This window comes from Peromyscus californicus, unplaced genomic scaffold (genome assembly GCF_007827085.1).
Source record: "Peromyscus californicus insignis strain IS unplaced genomic scaffold, ASM782708v3 Scaffold_4__1_contigs__length_199733344, whole genome shotgun sequence".
NCBI classification, from domain to species: Eukaryota; Metazoa; Chordata; class Mammalia; order Rodentia; family Cricetidae; genus Peromyscus; species Peromyscus californicus.
Window position 1 is genome coordinate 62,727,218 of NW_026294562.1, and position 17,049 is coordinate 62,744,266.

The 17,049-nt window shown below is 41.9% G+C and overlaps 1 pseudogene; it reads left to right on the plus strand.

The window, feature by feature from the left end:
- The first annotated feature begins 268 nt into the window (after positions 1–268).
- LOC128123818 (olfactory receptor 13G1-like) lies at positions 269–16,209 on the plus strand (annotated as a pseudogene).
- The last annotated feature ends 840 nt before the right edge of the window (positions 16,210–17,049 follow it).

Genomic DNA, 17,049 nt, shown 5'->3' on the forward strand with positions numbered 1-17,049 from the left:
AGTGAGTCTTACCATATACACTGTGTTTAACAAGCAATATTTTGATGCCTTTCATTCCTATTGGCCTAGCAGACAATATTATTTTACTCAGATGTGATACTGCTATACAGAAGGAAAAGTTAACAAATATTTCTCAACCGCTCACACATGCACACTGTGAAGCAGAGAGATGAGCTTGGTCTGCCCAAGCTTTCTTTCTATAATTCCATCCTGGTCTTTTGTGAATTTAGTTTTGATTGCTAGTGTGCCCATTTGTGCATAAGTGGACATGGGAGGACCTAGTATCCAGGTGAGGAGATTATGGTAAGCAAATTCACAACAGACCCTCATGTCTACATGTAAGCTGGATCTCAGCAAGGCTGACTTGAAAACCTTCAGAAACTGAGCCTCAACCAGGAGCAAAGCAGCTGAGGATCCTCACCATGGTCACAAACTGGAGTGTCTGCAGATCCCACGGTCTGTCCAGAAAAATTGGTAGAGGGAGCATGTACACTTACAGCCCTGTTATCACAGTCCTCCTCCTCTTTGTTTGACCATTTTTCTTGATACTTATATTTAGACAGCTGTAATTGTTTCTTTAGGTGACTCCCAGTCATGTTAGCCCTGGTCTGTAGCAGACAAGGCAAGGCTAACACCAGCAGGGCTGAATTGGTATTTTTAACTCCATGGAAGATGAAGGAAGGTCTTTTCTGTACCTCAACAGTGGACTCTGGACAACGGGGTATGAAAATCTCTCTGTGACATTTTTTCACCATGTTCTGTGGATGTCATGGTCAAACAAGACAATATTCAAGTCCTTTCTAGTCATCAATATAGATCTTAGATTCTTCTAAATTTGCTGGTTTTCAATTCTAAATTAGTGTGAGCACTGTGGGTCATGAGAGTAAGCCCAGTTTTGAACATAAGGCAAAAATAACAGACATGAATAAACTATCTGATCATGATTAGAAGCTAGAACATTCTGCTGCTTATACAGTGGAGCATGAAACTAAATCTTTCTATCATAATCTGTTCTCTGACCCAGAACTCTTTTTCAATCTCAGGACTCATTGGTAACATGAGTTGGTGTCCATCTGTGCTAACATTAAAAAAGTAGGACAAATGTCACTCTTATAGTGAGACTTTTGCTTTGGATCTCCACTGTTAACCAGAAAAGTCACACAATGGAATTTCAGGTTTCACTCACCTTTCCATGTCATAGTGAATTCAGGTGACAGATGGCTTCCACCAAGGATCACATTACTGACCACAGATTCTCCTATCTTATAAGCACCAACTCTTTAGTGTCCCTTTGAAGCTCTGTCTTCCTTTGTGTAGAGGTCATTGGTCTTCAGAAATATCTATGATTTTCTGAGACCAGGGTCAGGTGCTTGTCCTGGTGCCTCCTGGGATAGAAACTGAAGGAGAAAGCTCTGAGGATCAATTAAAGGAGACTTGTGGCTTCATGACCCAAGCTCCCTGCAGACTTGTGTGGAGGACAAAGGTCAGGGGAGTTACATACTGTGGGCAGGAACAGTTCATCATTCATACTCTCCCTTAACCAACACTCTGCATGCATCTCCCAGAGTGTCACTGGGATTCTCATGCCCTGTGCAGAAGGTCCCACCATGATAGAAATTGACTCCTCTATTCTGCTGAGAGTGCTTATCTGAATCGGACACATACGCAATGGGTTTATTCTAAGTACCTTGTACTTTATGTGCCTCTCCCTCCTCTTTTGACAGTCAAGCCTTTCAATATATTGTTATGAATTAACGTCACTTCAGCACTTTCATTCTGTTTGCTGCATTTATAAGCATTTAAAATATTTATTCATCTCTGAGACTATATATACAGGTAGCATTATACAGACCAAACAGTTTATATTTATGAATATTTATGAATATACATATACTCATAGGGATGCAATAACAATTATTAAATAAAAAGGGTCATAAATTTGAAGAAGAATGGGTGAGGGACATATGGAATGGTTTTGGGGGAGAAAGGGTGGGCAGAAATATTATAATCAAAGTATAATCTCAAAAATGTAAAGATAAAAATGTTATTCAAAGTTTTATATTTCACCAGGTCATAAAAGAAAATCTAAATAAAACCAATTTAATTACAATTTTTAATTGAAAAGTATTTTTTTTAATACAGTGTATTCTGATCATGGTTTCCCCTCCACAAACTCCTCCCAGGTCCTCCCTACTCACTCAATTCCGTGTCCTTTCTTCCTCTCTGTCTTTAGAAGACAAATAAACATAAAAGCAAACAAAATAACAAACCAACCAACTGAAAATGATCAAATGAAAGAAACAAACACACAAACCCAAAAACCTATAAAAACACAAAATCAGAAACCATAGTATACAAGCAAAAGGTCAGCAAGACAAAAACAACCAAACAAAGAAATATGAGAGAAAAAGTCTCCTAAAATATTTTTTTAATCAAATTTTTCTTATTGATTCTTTGAGAATTTCACATCATACACCCCAATCCTACTCATTTCCCAGTACTTCCATGTCTGCCCTCTACCTGTGTAACCTCCCCCACAAAAAAATTAAAATAAAAAACCCAGAAAACAAACAAAAAACACATAGCTGCTGTGGGATGTTCTGTATGTCAAATGTGTTGCTCTGATTGATTGATAAATAAAACACTGATTGGCCAGTAGCCAGGCAGGAAGTATAGGCAGGACTAACAGAGAGGAGAATTGAGGGAACAGAAAGGCAGAGAGAGAGGCACTGCCAGCCGCCACCATGACAAGCAGCATGTGAAGATGCCGGTAAGCCACGAGTCACGTGGCAAGGTATAGATTTATAGAAATGGGTTAATTTAAGATATAAGAACAGTTAACAACAAGCCTGCCATGGCCATACAGTTTGTAAATAATTAAGCGTCTGTGTGTTTATTTTATAAGTGGGCTGTCGGACTGCCGGGGCTTGGCAGGACAAAACTCTCTAGCTACACCTAGCTGGCTCCTCTTGGTAATAACCTGCTTTTTTTTCTTTTCTTTTCTTTCTTTTCTTTTTCCAGACAGGGTTTCTCCATGTAGCTTTGGTGCCTGTCCTGGATCTCACTCTGTAGACCAGATCTTGCTCTGTAGACCAGGCTGGCCTCAAACTCACAGAGATCTGCCTGCCTCTGCCTCCCTAGTGCTGGGATTAAAGGTGTGTGCCACCACTGCCTGACCTCTTTTTTAAAGATTGTCACTTTAAATTTATTACATAATGATTGGAATGGTATGACATCATTATTGTAAATATATGTCATCATTATTAGATGGGAATTATTTTTTTCTTCTTTTTAAAATTTTTTTTAATTTTTTTTAATTTTTATTTTTATTTTGCAATACAATTCAGTTCTACATATCAGCCATGGATTCCCTTGTTCTCCTCCCTCCGGCTGGGGGGAAGGTGAGGGGGGTCTTCTTTTTTTATTAAGAAATTTTCTAGTCATTTTACATACCAACCACAGATCCTCCTCTCCTCTTTCCTCCAACCCCCCAGGCTTCTCCCCCCAATCCATCCCCCATTCCCACCCCCTCCAAGGCAAAGTCTCCCATGGGGAGTCAGCAGAGCCTGACATTCACTTGAGGCAGGTCCGAGGCCCTCCCTTCTGCACCAAGGCTGCACAGTGTCCCACCGTAGGCACTAGGCTCCAAAAAGCCTGCTCATACACCAGGGATGGATTCTGATCCCACTGCCTGGGGGCCCCCTAAACAGTTCAAGCTAAACAACTGTCTCGCCAATCTAGAGTGCCTAGTCCAGTATCATAGGGTCCACAGTTCATGGGTTTCCATTAGCTTGACTGGCCATCTCTGTACATTTTCCCATCATGATCTTGATGTCCCTTGCTCATAGAATCCCTCCTCTCTCTCATCAATTGGATTCCTGGAGCTTGGCCTGGTGCCCGGCTGTGGATCTCTATATCTGCTTCCATCAGTCACTGGATGAAGGCTCTGTGATGACAGTTAGGGTATTCACTAATCTGGTTACTGGAGTAGACCAGTCCAGGCACCCTCTTGACTATTGCTAGTAGTCTAAGGTGAGGTCATCTTTGTGGATTCCTGGGAACTTCCCTAGCACTCTGTTTCTCCCTGTTCCCATGATGTCTTCATTTATCATGGTATCTCTTTCCTTGCTCTTCCACTCTGTCCCTGTTCCAGCTCAAACCTCCCATTCCCTTATGTTCTCATCCCCCATCCCTTGCACTCCATTACTCGCCCCCCCACAACTCACCCCCAGTTTGCTCATGTAGTTCTCATCTATTTCTCCTTCGCTGGGTGATCTATGTGTCCCTCTTAGGGTCCTCCTTGTTAGCTAGCTTCTCTGGAGCTGTGGGTTGTAGTCTGGTTATCCTTTGCTTTACACCTAGTATCCACTTATGAGTAAGTACATACCATGTTTGTCCTTCTGAGTCTGGGTTACCTCACTCAAGATGATATTTTCTAGTTCCATCCATTTGCCTGTGAATTTCATGATTTCATTGTTTTTTATTGCTGAGTAGTACTCCATTGTGTATATGTACCACATTTTCTTTATCCACTCTTCAGTTGAGGGGCATCTAGGTTGTTTCCAGGTTCTGGCTATTACGAATAATACTGCTATGAACATTGTTGAGTATGTGTCCTTGTGGTAAGATTGAGCATTCCTTGAGTACGTGCCCAAGAGTGGTATAGCTGAGTCTTGAGGTAGATTGATTCTCAATTTTCTGAGAAACTGCCATCCTGATTTCCAAAGTGTTCCCAGCAGCATTCCCTCGCACCCATCACAGCTGTCTGTGTTCAGTTATGGTGTGCGTACCACTTCACCTCTCCCTCTTTCCTTCCTTTTCCTCTACATATTCGTTCATAGTAGTGACATTGGGAGCCACTCAAAGTAGACCCTTTTGCCCAAACAGCTTTGCTTGCAAATGTTCATTGTAATGAGTTGTTGGTCAGGTTCAAGGCCTCTGACTTCTGCTACACCAGCTATACTGGCCCCTCACTGAGATTCCTCTCTGCTATCCTGCTGTTGCCCTAAGTCATGGCGATCCTGTAGTTATGGTTCTACCAGTTCTTGGGTGCCCAGGCCACTGCCATGTGGTGGCTGGTGAGGGGCAGGACCAGTTCTCCTGAGTTCTGTGGCTGGCAAGGTGTGGGTCCATCTCTACCTCGTCCATGCCACCAGGGCCAGCTCTCCCATTGCCCACATTGTATCAGTGCCACCCTGTGGTGGTTGGTGAGGGGCAGGGCCAGCTTTGTACCATCCTCAGACATCAACATGGCTTCAGGAAGCAGCCCAGACCATAGGCATCTGCACCGCTTTTGGTGGCACTACATGACAGGGACACCAACATGAACCCTGGCTGCTATAGAACCACGGACCCAGTCATGGCCCTTGGCCACAGCACGGGCCTGGACACCACATGGCCTCAGGTGGCAATGTAGGCCGCTCACATCAGCCTGTTCCTCACCACCATTGTTTCTACAGCTCTCACCACAGCACACGAACTACTCCTCTTGTCTTACTCTTCAGTCTCTCCAAGCACTTACTGTAGCTAGAGTTTTCCTGCCTGGCCCACAGTCAGGACAAATCTCTCTCACCCGCCAGTCCCACAGCCACTCAGACTCGACCAAGTAAACACAGAGACTTATATTGGTTACAAACTGTATGGCCGTGGCAGGCTTCTTGCTAACTGTTCTTACAGCTTAAATTAATCCATTTCCATTAATCTATACCTTGCCACATGGCTCGTGGCTTACCGGCATCTTCACATGCTGTTTGTCATCGTGGCGGCTGGCAGTGTCTCTCTGCCTCAGCCTTCCACTTCCCAGCTTTATTCTCCTCCTTGTCCCGCCTATACTTCCTGCCTGGCCACTGGCCAATCAGTGATTTATTTATTGACCAATCAGCAACACACTTGACATACAGACCATCCCACAGCAACTTACTCATCCAGTGGTGCCCAGCAGCCACACCAGGTGCCAGCAGGCCTGGGGCTCTGGCTGTCTTCCTTCCTGGCCTCTGCTGTCCTTCCTCCACCAAATAGCATGGGCTGGGGCTCGTCTAAAAAACTATTGAGTTTGTTTTTTGTTTTTCTATCTACTGCTGGGCATGTGGCTAACAGTTAAATGGGGTTTATATACCCAGTGAGACTATTGTTGAGGATGATTCTTCCCTGAGTGTTCTAGGTCTCTCACTATTTGCACATTGTTCTGTTGTGGGCCTCTGTATTTGTTCCCATAATACTGCAGCAGGGAGCTTCTGTGGTGATGACTGAGTGAGACACTGACCTATGAGTACAGCAGAATGTCATTAGGAGTCATTTTGTGTCTACTCATCTTTAGCAGAACTGTGTGCTATGCCTGTTCTCAGGTTCTTGGCCAGCTAAGCAGCATCAGGCATGGGTTGCATTTCATGGAGTGGGACTTCAAATCTAATTAGATATTGATTGGTTACTCCTAAAACTTTTGTGCCACTGATGCAACAGTTTACCGTGCAAGGGGGTTGCTGCAGCAGACTGAAGCCCTTGTGGTGGGCTTGGTGTTTGCCTCTTTCTTCTGGTGGTGTGCAGAGTATCTTCTGGCACCATGAATACTAATCAGCTGGGGTGAAGGCTCTTGTTGGGCACTAGCTCTGTATTCAATGAGTTATGTAGGTGCTGTTTTCGGAGACAGAGTTTTACAATCAGTTTGTGGAGAGCAACCAGTAGCCTTGACAACAGCCTGAGATGTTAGGGGATTCCTGTGGGCCCTTTTTGGGGCCTCAATGAGATGTAACCCATTTCTGGCACTGGAGCTTTCATATGGTTGCAAGAGATGTCTAATTGGGCCTTTGTATCTCCTATTATTTGGTGATTCCATTTAGATTTCTTTAATATATGTATGTATTTTAAGATGTGTCTACTGTAGTAGGTTTCCATATGACTGCTCAAATGGCCCTTAGTGTTAGCTGTCCCACCCTGCATTCCCTCCCTCATCCCACACATTCCCTCCCTCCCTCTGTTTTATCACACTATTCCATTCTCCCTCCTTAACTATAGATTCTATCCCTCCTTCCTCGGGAGTTCATGTCCTCCCCCTAGTCCCTTACTCTGTGTGATTTTGGGGGTTGTATGGATTGCAGCTTCCTTATCAAAGACTTAACAGCCAACACCGACGTTTAAGTGAACACTTACCTTATTTGTCTTTTGGAACTTGGGTCACTGTACTCAGGTGTGGGGTGTTCTGTGTTGTGTGGTTCGGTTGAAGAAAGAGGTCACTCCAAAATGAAATTTTAAGGCCTATATGGCAGCAGGAAGGTCCAGCCTCTGACCAACTGGACCCCAAATAGCCATACAAAGGCATATTTAATTATACACAAAGTTGTTTTTTGGGTAAAGTATTTCCTCATACCAAAGACCCTTATTCTAATTCAGATGTCTCTCTAAGCATCATATGCCCACGTGATCTTAGTCCTTTATTGTGTGCCATTTGCAGTACACAATAATCCAAGAGCTTCAGGTGTGCCAGAGGCATCTTGTGACCAAAGTCATGTGAAGGCTGCAACACCCCTTCAGAAAAACAATTCTACAAATCACTGAAAACAATCACTGTTTTCCACAAAGATTCTTTACTGTTTTCCACAATGATTCTTCAGGTCAAATTGCTTCTAGAAAACAGGTATTCACTCTAATGTTTACCCTAGATACAGTGAAACAGTTCATTCTAATGTCTACTCTAGATACAGTGAAAACTATTCGTTCTAATGTCTACCTCAGATATAGTGACTCTGCTAAATTTCTACAACAATCAGGAAATTTTTTTTCTAGCTCCATTCTTTACCTGCAAATTTCATGATTTCAAAGTTTTTTTTTTTTTTTTTTTTTTTTTTTTTGGTTTTTCGAGACAGGGTTTCTCTGTGTAGCTTTGCGCCTTTCCTGGAACTCACTTGGTAGTCCAGGCTGGCCTCGAACTCACAGAGATCCGCCTGCCTCTGCCTCCCGAGTGCTGGGATTAAAGGCGTGCGCCACCACCGCCCGGCGATTTCAAAGTTTTTAACACCTGAAAACATTTCATTGTGTAAATATACCACTTTAAAAAATCCATTCACCCATTGACAGTGCCTAGAGTGTCTCAAATTTGTGGAATTTATGACTAAAGCAGCAATGGACATGGATGAGCAAGTGTCTCTGTAGTAGAATGTAGAGTCCTTTGGGTATATGCCCCAAATGGTAAGCTGAACCTTGACCTTCCTGAGGAGCCACCGCACTGATTTCCATAGTGGCTTCCATATGAGTTTTTACTCTCACCGGAAATGGATGAATGTTCCTTTTATCCTGTATTCTTGCTACCACACACTTTCATTTGTTTTATTGATCTTAGACATTCTGACTGAAGTTAATTGTGGGAGCCCATTCTTGGGTTCCTCGTGGCTTTACCCAGCAGGTCCGCATAGAGGATGATTAGGACCACGGGCCTGAGTGCAGGTGTCTGAGATGGTCTGCACTTGGCTGTGCTGGGGGAGGAGGTCCTTTGCTCCACCCCTTGGCGTCTCTATAAAAACCCTGGGGCAGAGACAGTCGGGGGCCGTTGGAATAGGTTCCAGGCCCTCTCGAGGCTATCCTTTATTTTCTATCTGTTTATCTCTGCAAGATTCTCCGCAATAAATCCTTCTATCTAATATTTCCTGCTGCTCTGACTCAAGAAAACTCTGGGGAACTGTGGGGGTGGTTGGGTAAACGCCCCACAGAATGGCGCCATGAACAGGGACTAAAGAAAAAAAAAGGGGGACTAAAGAAAAAAAGGGGGACTAAAAAAAGGGGGGACTAAAGACAAATGAACAGGGACTAAAGACAAAGTAATAGGGACTAAAGATAAGGGAAAATAATAGTTTTATTACAGAGTTTTTGGCGAAAGTGCTGAGTTCAGCCCTGCCAGTGGATAAGGCATGCCGGTGTTATGGAAAATATATATTTTTTATATATATTGAGAGGCAGGGGTTTTATCCTCGAGAGAAAAGGAAAGCGGACTGGAAGGATGTCCGATGCTGCAGCGAAATTCTCTTCTGTCAAAATTTTCTATCTTCTATCCCTTTCTCAATTTCTATCTGCGAAAAATAAGTATAAGGTATAGGGTAGTAATATAGTGTAGGAAAAACTTACAAGTGTAAGATCATGTAGGAAAAAATAAGGCAACTAGACAGAAAAACTCTACAATTTTCTAACATTGAGGGGCTATAAACACAAACTGGGAAAAACTTTCTTTGGGCTTTACGGGTAGTAAAAAAGCTCTTCTCTGAGCTTATGGGGAAGAAAAAGTTTCCTATGGAAGCTTTTGTCCTGGGGACAGCTGAAATGCTAAGTCCAAGTAGCAGGAGAAAGTGATTTCTCCCTGAGGCAAAAATGGGGGTGTAAAAAGCCAAAGTTTAAAGTTGGAAAGTTTTGGGAAAAGTTGGTCTCTCTCTTTTGGGAAGAAAAAAAAATCTTTCAAACTATAAAGCTTTTCTTGGAAAATTTGGGGAAAAAAATCTCTCTAAAAAAGCCTTAATCTTTCTCAAACTAAAAGCTCTCAAACTTAAAAACTAAAGCCTTTCAGAACTCACTCTCTCAGAAGGACAAAAATTAGAATCACCTGAAGATATTAGTATGGGGACCACCTGTGATTAGCTCAAAGGGAAAACAAACCTCTTAAGACAGCAAAACCTCTCCAAGTTCTTTCAAGCTTTAAAAATCCTCCCTGCAATGCAGGAGGCAGGGACAAGTTCCTAAAAACCTCTTCTAAGCTCTGTCTCTTCAAGCTAGTAAAAGACAGTGGGTCAGAGTACCCTGAGGGAAACGCTTGGGAGAGTGTGGGGAAAGAGCTACAGAGAGCCCAAAAGGGCCTGAAACTCTACCTGAGAAAAGTAAAAAAGCCAAGCTTTTCAGTTATGCCCAGCTGAGGCAACAAGGGTTCTGTTTCTGAGTGAGCATTTCAGAATGAAAAGGTGCTCCTAATTGTCCTAATGCAAAGATCCCCTGAAGCATGCAAACTGTTAGCATTGTATCCTCACTTCTGACCAAAAACCCAGAGGCGACTGGCCAGCGTCTCTGAGTTGGAGTGCATTTCAGGGATACTAGGGTTCCTGCAGTGGTAAACTTCCTGGAGCACAGAGCTGAGGCAGGAAGGTGCAGGACCCAGGGGAAGATTGCTAATGAACAACCAAAGCTAAAGCCAGTGGGAACAGCACAGTTGTCCACTTTCCTACAAGTCCCGGGTTGATAGGTCCACAGCTAAAAAAAAGAAATCTGACAAAAAAGCTTTTCTATCAAAGTAAGGACCTTTCTGGGAAAACAGTAAAGCTGAACTGTGTCTGAAGCAGTTGTGCTGCTGAGTCAGAACGCTGTCTGGGGAAAGAGCCCAGCCAGGGCAGAACAGAACTATCCAAGAGCAAAGCTTTCTTTTCTGTCAGAGAAAGTACCTCTTTGAGAAAAGCTTTGTTTCCACTGACTCCCATGAGATGAGGGGGAGTGTAGCCCTAAGGGGTGATTGCCTCTGCCATAAGCTCTGTCCTTGAGCACACAGACAAGCAAATGCAACCCACTGGGGGACTGGGCCAGGTGAAGGCCTGATGAGACAAAACAACTGTCCTAATGGGAGTTTAGAGATGGCAAAAACCTCCCTTGTTAGATTTTCAGTCTATACGTAAACCACACAGACCCCGAAAACAAACGGACAAAAAGCCCCTACCTTCAGTACCAGGAAAAGCCGCCACTGTAGTGTCGGAAACTGTTTCTGGGGTAGAGGGGACAAACTGAGACCAAACTGGGAACTGTCTGGGAAAAAGACTCCGAAGAAACAGAAGGGACATAATCCTCCCCAGAAAATATGTGACCTGAAAAAGCTGCTAGAATTTGAGGCAGATTCGGGGGGAGAAAAAAAGCCCCTACCTCCAAAGGCAGCTAGCAGAGGTACAGAGCTGCAGACAGATACCTGAAGCTCTGCATCTGGGGAAGGAACAAGCAAAATGAAACAGATCAGTGGGAAAATCTCTCTGAAGGAGCTATGGAAAAGCTCTGTTGTAAATGCTTGTTTTTCACTGACTGGCTAAGACAAACACAAGCCCCGAGGAAAGTTGCTATCAGAAATTGCCCACCTCAATGTGCGCTAACAAGGCAGGTGCAGTTCTGATTTGGGGGCCAGTGTCAAATGAAGGAGAGACACCTGTTGAAGCCAGCTGAGAGACCAGAAACCTCCCAATGTCCCAAAGCTGAAAATGTAAAATGCTTGTCCAAATCTCTGGTTGCAAAAGCAAAAAACTTTGTTCAAATCTCCCGGGCAAGAATTTGTAAGCAAGTCTGGTGTAAAAGAACCAGTTGACTCTCAGACCCAAAAAAAACTATGGGAAATGACTGATATAAGGGAAATGATATAAAGGACTGATTTAAAGGACTGATGATATTATGGACTGATATAAGGGAAATGCATTCTGGGAAATGTAGTTTTTCCGCTAAAGATGGCGACATTGCCCTGAAACACGTTTGTCAGCTTGAAAATACGTTCCTGGTAAACTTAAAATACAGCTTTTAAAAGAATAAGGAGGAAAATCGTCTAAGAGTTTAAGTGTCAGTTCCAATGAAAAATTGAAAGGATACGGAACTAGGTGCTTGGCGGTTTGGGGCTCCGTTGGTAAAATGCCTTATTTACCCTAATAGCTGTGTTTGCAGTAGTTGGAAGACAAAAAGCTACCTTTAAGAGCAAACAAGCCACTTTAAAATCCTTAAGAAAGCAAGAGAGCAGTTTATACACTGAACGTTGTCTTAGATATGAAGAAACTTATGTTGAAATTAAAAAAGTTCTTTGCCTTTTGAACAAACTGCCTGCAATGAGTAATTCCTTTGCAAATCTAATAAGGAGACAAACAGGCATTCAAAAAGAAATGACTGCTTTATACATGGGAAACAAACTTCAGAAAATCTAGCTGTCTTACAAGAGTTGCTTCACCTGAAAGTTCCTTATAAAAAATCAATGCTAAATATTACAGCTGCTAATAACATCAGGAGTTAAAGCTAATAAAGTGAAAATACTAAATACAGTTCGGAGCTGTGCCACTTGTGGCTTTACTAGCTCCTTTAGAAAAATACTTTATATCACCTAATAGCTGTGCAGTATTTGGCGAAAAGCTTTACAGCAGCTAAATACGGTAATTTCACCCTCAGAAGTTTTTCAGTAGAACAAACCAAAAGTACTGCTGTAATAGAAACACTTTTCTGAATTGAAGCACTTAGGGGAGCTATTATGAATTTGGGTGAAGGGACAGCCTCTAGTTAAAAACTGTCTACCGCTGACAGTGCCTCTCTGCCAGTTTGGAATGGCTGAGAGAACTGGCAACTTTGGAGTGTGGCGTCATCCTGGGAAGGTTACAGTCCCCTAGCAACAACTATCACAATTCTATAACAACAACACTCACTAAATCCCAGTGCTTTATAACAAAGCTGACTATTAACTCTAAACTTTAGAAATGATGTACGTACTTCCTGTCTAGTTAAGAGAATCTTTCTAATAGAGATAGTGATAATAATTAAGAGTAAGAAATAGAAAAAGATGAAAATAAGATGTGAGTTTGTAGAAATTATTCTGTCTTGTTAGATCTGTGTTAAAGAAATCTTTAGGTGTTTGCTAAGTTAAATATATGCTAATGGTAGCCCTGTATAAGTTTGTAAAATAGATCTATAGAGTTCCTTTAAGAATATAAGCTTGCAAGAAATATCTAAGGTAGTCTTAAGACATGTAGTAATAAGCTTGTAAGAAGTAAAGATGCTAGTTGTATATGTAAGTTTAAATAAGAAATAAGATGGAATGAATATAAGTATATAAGTAATAAGCTAGAGTTTCCTTAAGGAGTATAAATAAGTAGATGTTATGTGAGTTTGTAAAAAAGTGTAAACGTTGAATGTGAGTCTAAATGCTTTGCAAGGCAAAAAATGTTATATGTGAGTTTGTGAAAAAGTGTAAATGTTAAGTGTGAGTCTATTAATGTATATGGTGAAAGAACCTGAGACACAGAAGGTAGTGTCCTAGCAGACTGCAAAGTAGGCAGTCTGAGCGGTTTTCAAAAGTTCCAGAAGCCGCTAAGAAGCAAAGAAGGGCAGACTCCAGAGCCAGCACAAGGCATCCGCAGCTGAGATCTGTGGAAAATCCACTCAACACAGAAAAACCTGAGCTAACATCAAAAACGGTGCGGTTTAGAATACTACTGTATCTAAAAAGGTCTCTGGCTTGAGAATAAGTTCAGAGATGCTTGTTTGAACAAAAATTGTTAACTGCAAAAACGTTTTGGTTGAAAAACGTCTCTTCATATTTTGAAGTGAAAGCCTAATACCAGAATTTATTTGTTTGAATTTTTTGAACTTAAAATGAGATAAAACTACAAAAAGATTTTGGTTATGGATTTCTCATATTTGGAAGGCTAGTACCAGAATTTATCGTTTGAATTTTAAGACTTAAGAAATGAAATAAACAATAGAGATTTCATTGGGGACAATTTTGAGTTTACTTATAGTAATGACCTAGGAACTGTTTTCTGGAATTGGGTTAAAAATGGAACTGTTTAAATGAAGAAATTTATTATTTCTACCTAGAATCAAGATGCAGTTTTGTGTATGCATATATGCTTTATTAATTGGTGATTCATGAATTGTTTTGTGGAACTGTTTATGTAAAAATGAAATTACTTACAGAACTGGTTTTGTGTTATAAATGGAACTGTTTAAATGGAAAAGTTTGGGTTTTCTAACTAGGCTTGAGATTTTGCTTAAATTATAAAGAAAAGGGGGAGAGTTAATATTCCTTAGTCTATTTAATTTCAAAAATTGTTTGAGTGGATTAATGTCATGTTTTGTTAGTAAGAAATGCAAATGGGGTATATTAAGAGACTACTTTTAAAGTTTTATTAAGAAGAGTTTTATTAAGAAACTGCTTTTGGATGTTTTGCTAAGTTTTCAAAGTGTTAATGGTTAGATAGAGAAGATTGCTTTTCAATATGGGTTTGTAGGAATTATATGAGTTTGGGTTCTTCTAATTAGGTTTGAGATTTTGTTTAAAAAATTATAAAAAAAGGAGTTATGAGGTTGAATTATGTTTGCAGAAATTATATTTACCCTATTGATATTAATGCACCCTGGATTTGTGGAGTTAAGGAATATTTAAGTTTGATGTGAATACATCGAAGTTTTTCCTATGTTCTGTTAGCAAGAAAATTCAAATGATTGAGTTAAAGTTGTAAGACGGAGAAAATTGTTAACTATATATAGCACCATATATGCTAATTTAAATGGTTCTGTTAAGAGTTTGCTTTGAGTTGTAAGATTCAGAGAATTGTGACTATGTATAGCAATATTTATGTTAACCTGTTAATGGTAATGATGAAGCTAAGGGATTCTTTAAGTTTGTAGTCGCCTTAAGAGTTTTTGGCTTAGAAAGGGCTTGAGGCAGCTAAGACTGCTGTAGTCACTTTAGACCTAATTCAAAAGAGAAATGCCATCTTTATCATCCTCTACTCCCATACTGGGAGGTGTAACAGCTATGAAGATTGCTGTAAGCCATTAATAGTTATTTTTTATATATTAAGAAAGGGGGACCTGTGGGAGCCCATTCTTGGGTTCCTCGTGGCTTTACCCAGCAGGTCCGCATAGAGGATGATTAGGACCACGGGCCTGAGTGCAGGTGTCTGAGATGGTCTGCACTTGGCTGTGCTGGGGGAGGAGGTCTTTTGCTCCACCCCTTGGCGTCTCAATAAAAACCCTGGGGCAGAGACAGTCGGGGCCCATTGGAATAGGTTCCAGGCCCTCTCGAGGCTATCCTTTATTTTCTATCTGTTTATCTCCACGGTATTCTCCGCAATAAATCCTTCTATCTAATATTTCCTGCTGCTCGCACTCAAGAAAACTCTGGGGAACTGTGGGGGTGGTTGGGTAAACGCCCCACAGTTAATATGAAATCTCAAAGTTAAGCTAGCTTTTGGGAACCTATTCCCCATGCTGAGTTGTCATGCCCAGCCTTAATGCACGGGGAGGAGCTTGGTCCTGCCTCAACTTGATGTACCATGCTTTGTCGATTCCCACAGGAGGCCTGCCCCTTTCTGAACGGAGATGGAGGAGGAGTGGATGGGGGTGGTGGTGGTAGATGGGAGGTGGGGGAAGGGAACAGGAAGAGAGGAGGGAGGGGAAACTGTGGTCCGTATGAAAAATAAGTGAACAATTTTATTACTAAAAAAAGAAAAAGAAAGAAGAATGTTCCCTACTTCTTGCAGAGATGGCCCATGGTGAGATTCCTACCCTTGGCCTAGATAACAGTGTCAGATATGGCTCTTGAGTAGCAGTCCACTGTAATGTGTTGGTCCTACAAAGTTTTCTGGATTAACTCTTGTCCCAGGCCACCATATTCTGCCATTTCTGTCCTGTGTTTATGGTGGTGATGGTTGGCAATGGCCTATTAGCCATGACTATCCACTACAGCCTCAACCTCCACACTAACATGTACTTCTTCCTGGTCAACCCTGCCCAGCTCCATGTGATCTACATGTCAGTGATCCTGCCCTAGGTCCTGCAGAGCCTGGTAGCCAAGAGCACCATTTCTTTCAGGAGTTTCTTCACCCAAATATTTGTCTTTACCTGGATCCTGAGTATTGAGCTACTCCTCTTCCCTGCCATGGCCTCCAGCCTCTGCCTAGCCATTTGCTGACCTTTGGACTACAGCTCCCTCATTAATTGATGGGCCTGTGTGGCCCTGGTAACTTTTGTGTGGTTCAGGGGGGCTCTCAACTACTGTTGCTCACCTGCTTCATTTTGACGCTGTCCTTCTGTGACTCCAGTCTGAGCTCACACTTTATCTGTGAGATCCCACTGATATTGTTGCCACCCTGTAGCCCCACCTTCGTCAACAATGTCATGAAAGTCAGACATGTTCCTTAGCGTCCTAAACTTCTTACTGACCATGTTGTCCTATGGCTTCCTCATCACTAGCATCCTGCACATCTGCTCAGCTGAGGGCAAGAAGTGTGCTTTCTCTAGCTGCTCTGCCCACCTGGGGGTGATCACCCTGCTTTGCTCCATAGTATCCTGCACCTGTGTTCAGCCCACGGTGGGATCTACTGGTTCCTGGACAAGGCCATAATCGTTTTGTATACCACCATGACCCCATATCTCAGTCTTCTCATTTACAGCCTGAGAAGTGAGGAATTCAAAACATCCCTCATAAAACTATATTCCCCTTATAGACTGTAAGATTAGAGAGGAACACTGGAATCATCTGTAAGAGACTTCATTTATGCATTCCCTGACTATAGATTGGATAGGCTAAGACATCACCTTGGACCACATGTCCAAGTCTATGTATAAAGAAAACCTCAGTTTCTACTGGATTTGTCTCTTTTAAAATACATTTTAATTAACTCATGCATTTTCACATATCTAACACATTCAAGTGTGTTTAAGTATAAGCACAGTGCTCTTAAACATTAAGCTACTTCTGTGACTCATTGAATCAAACCTCACTGCTAATTAAGAATGGACTGTAAGTTCTTTGGTGAGACACAATTCAACTACTTGAACTTCTGTCTCAACAGCCACTTGTTGTGTTGTCCTGGGGGTGAGGAATCTCTGCTCTCAGCCCATGCTTCCTGTAGACTCTCATGGCCCTAGTTTGATTCTTTACATCTTTCCTATTAGCATTTCATAACATTCTTGGAGCATAGTTTGTATTCCAGCTTGAAGGAAGGATTTCCATTATAGAAGAATAAGAGGCTGAGCTTGACAACTGCTGATGCCTACTGAACTTCTCCTGATCCAACATACAGAGACCGGAGACAGACACCAGCACAGTAGCCCTTTCCTAGACACAGTGCCATATCAGTGGTTTGCTTAGTCACAGTGTTGACTTAGATCCCAGTGCCAGGTTTGTTCTGTCTGACCTGACATTTCCTGGAGGGTCACTGCTTTATGTTGCATGTTGTAGGTAATGTTAACATGACATAAGGCATGTCTCATGATAGGAATTCCCAAATAATGTATCTATGAGGTGTGTTTGTGACCATCTGTATACTTGTGATGGCGGAATTATCAGTT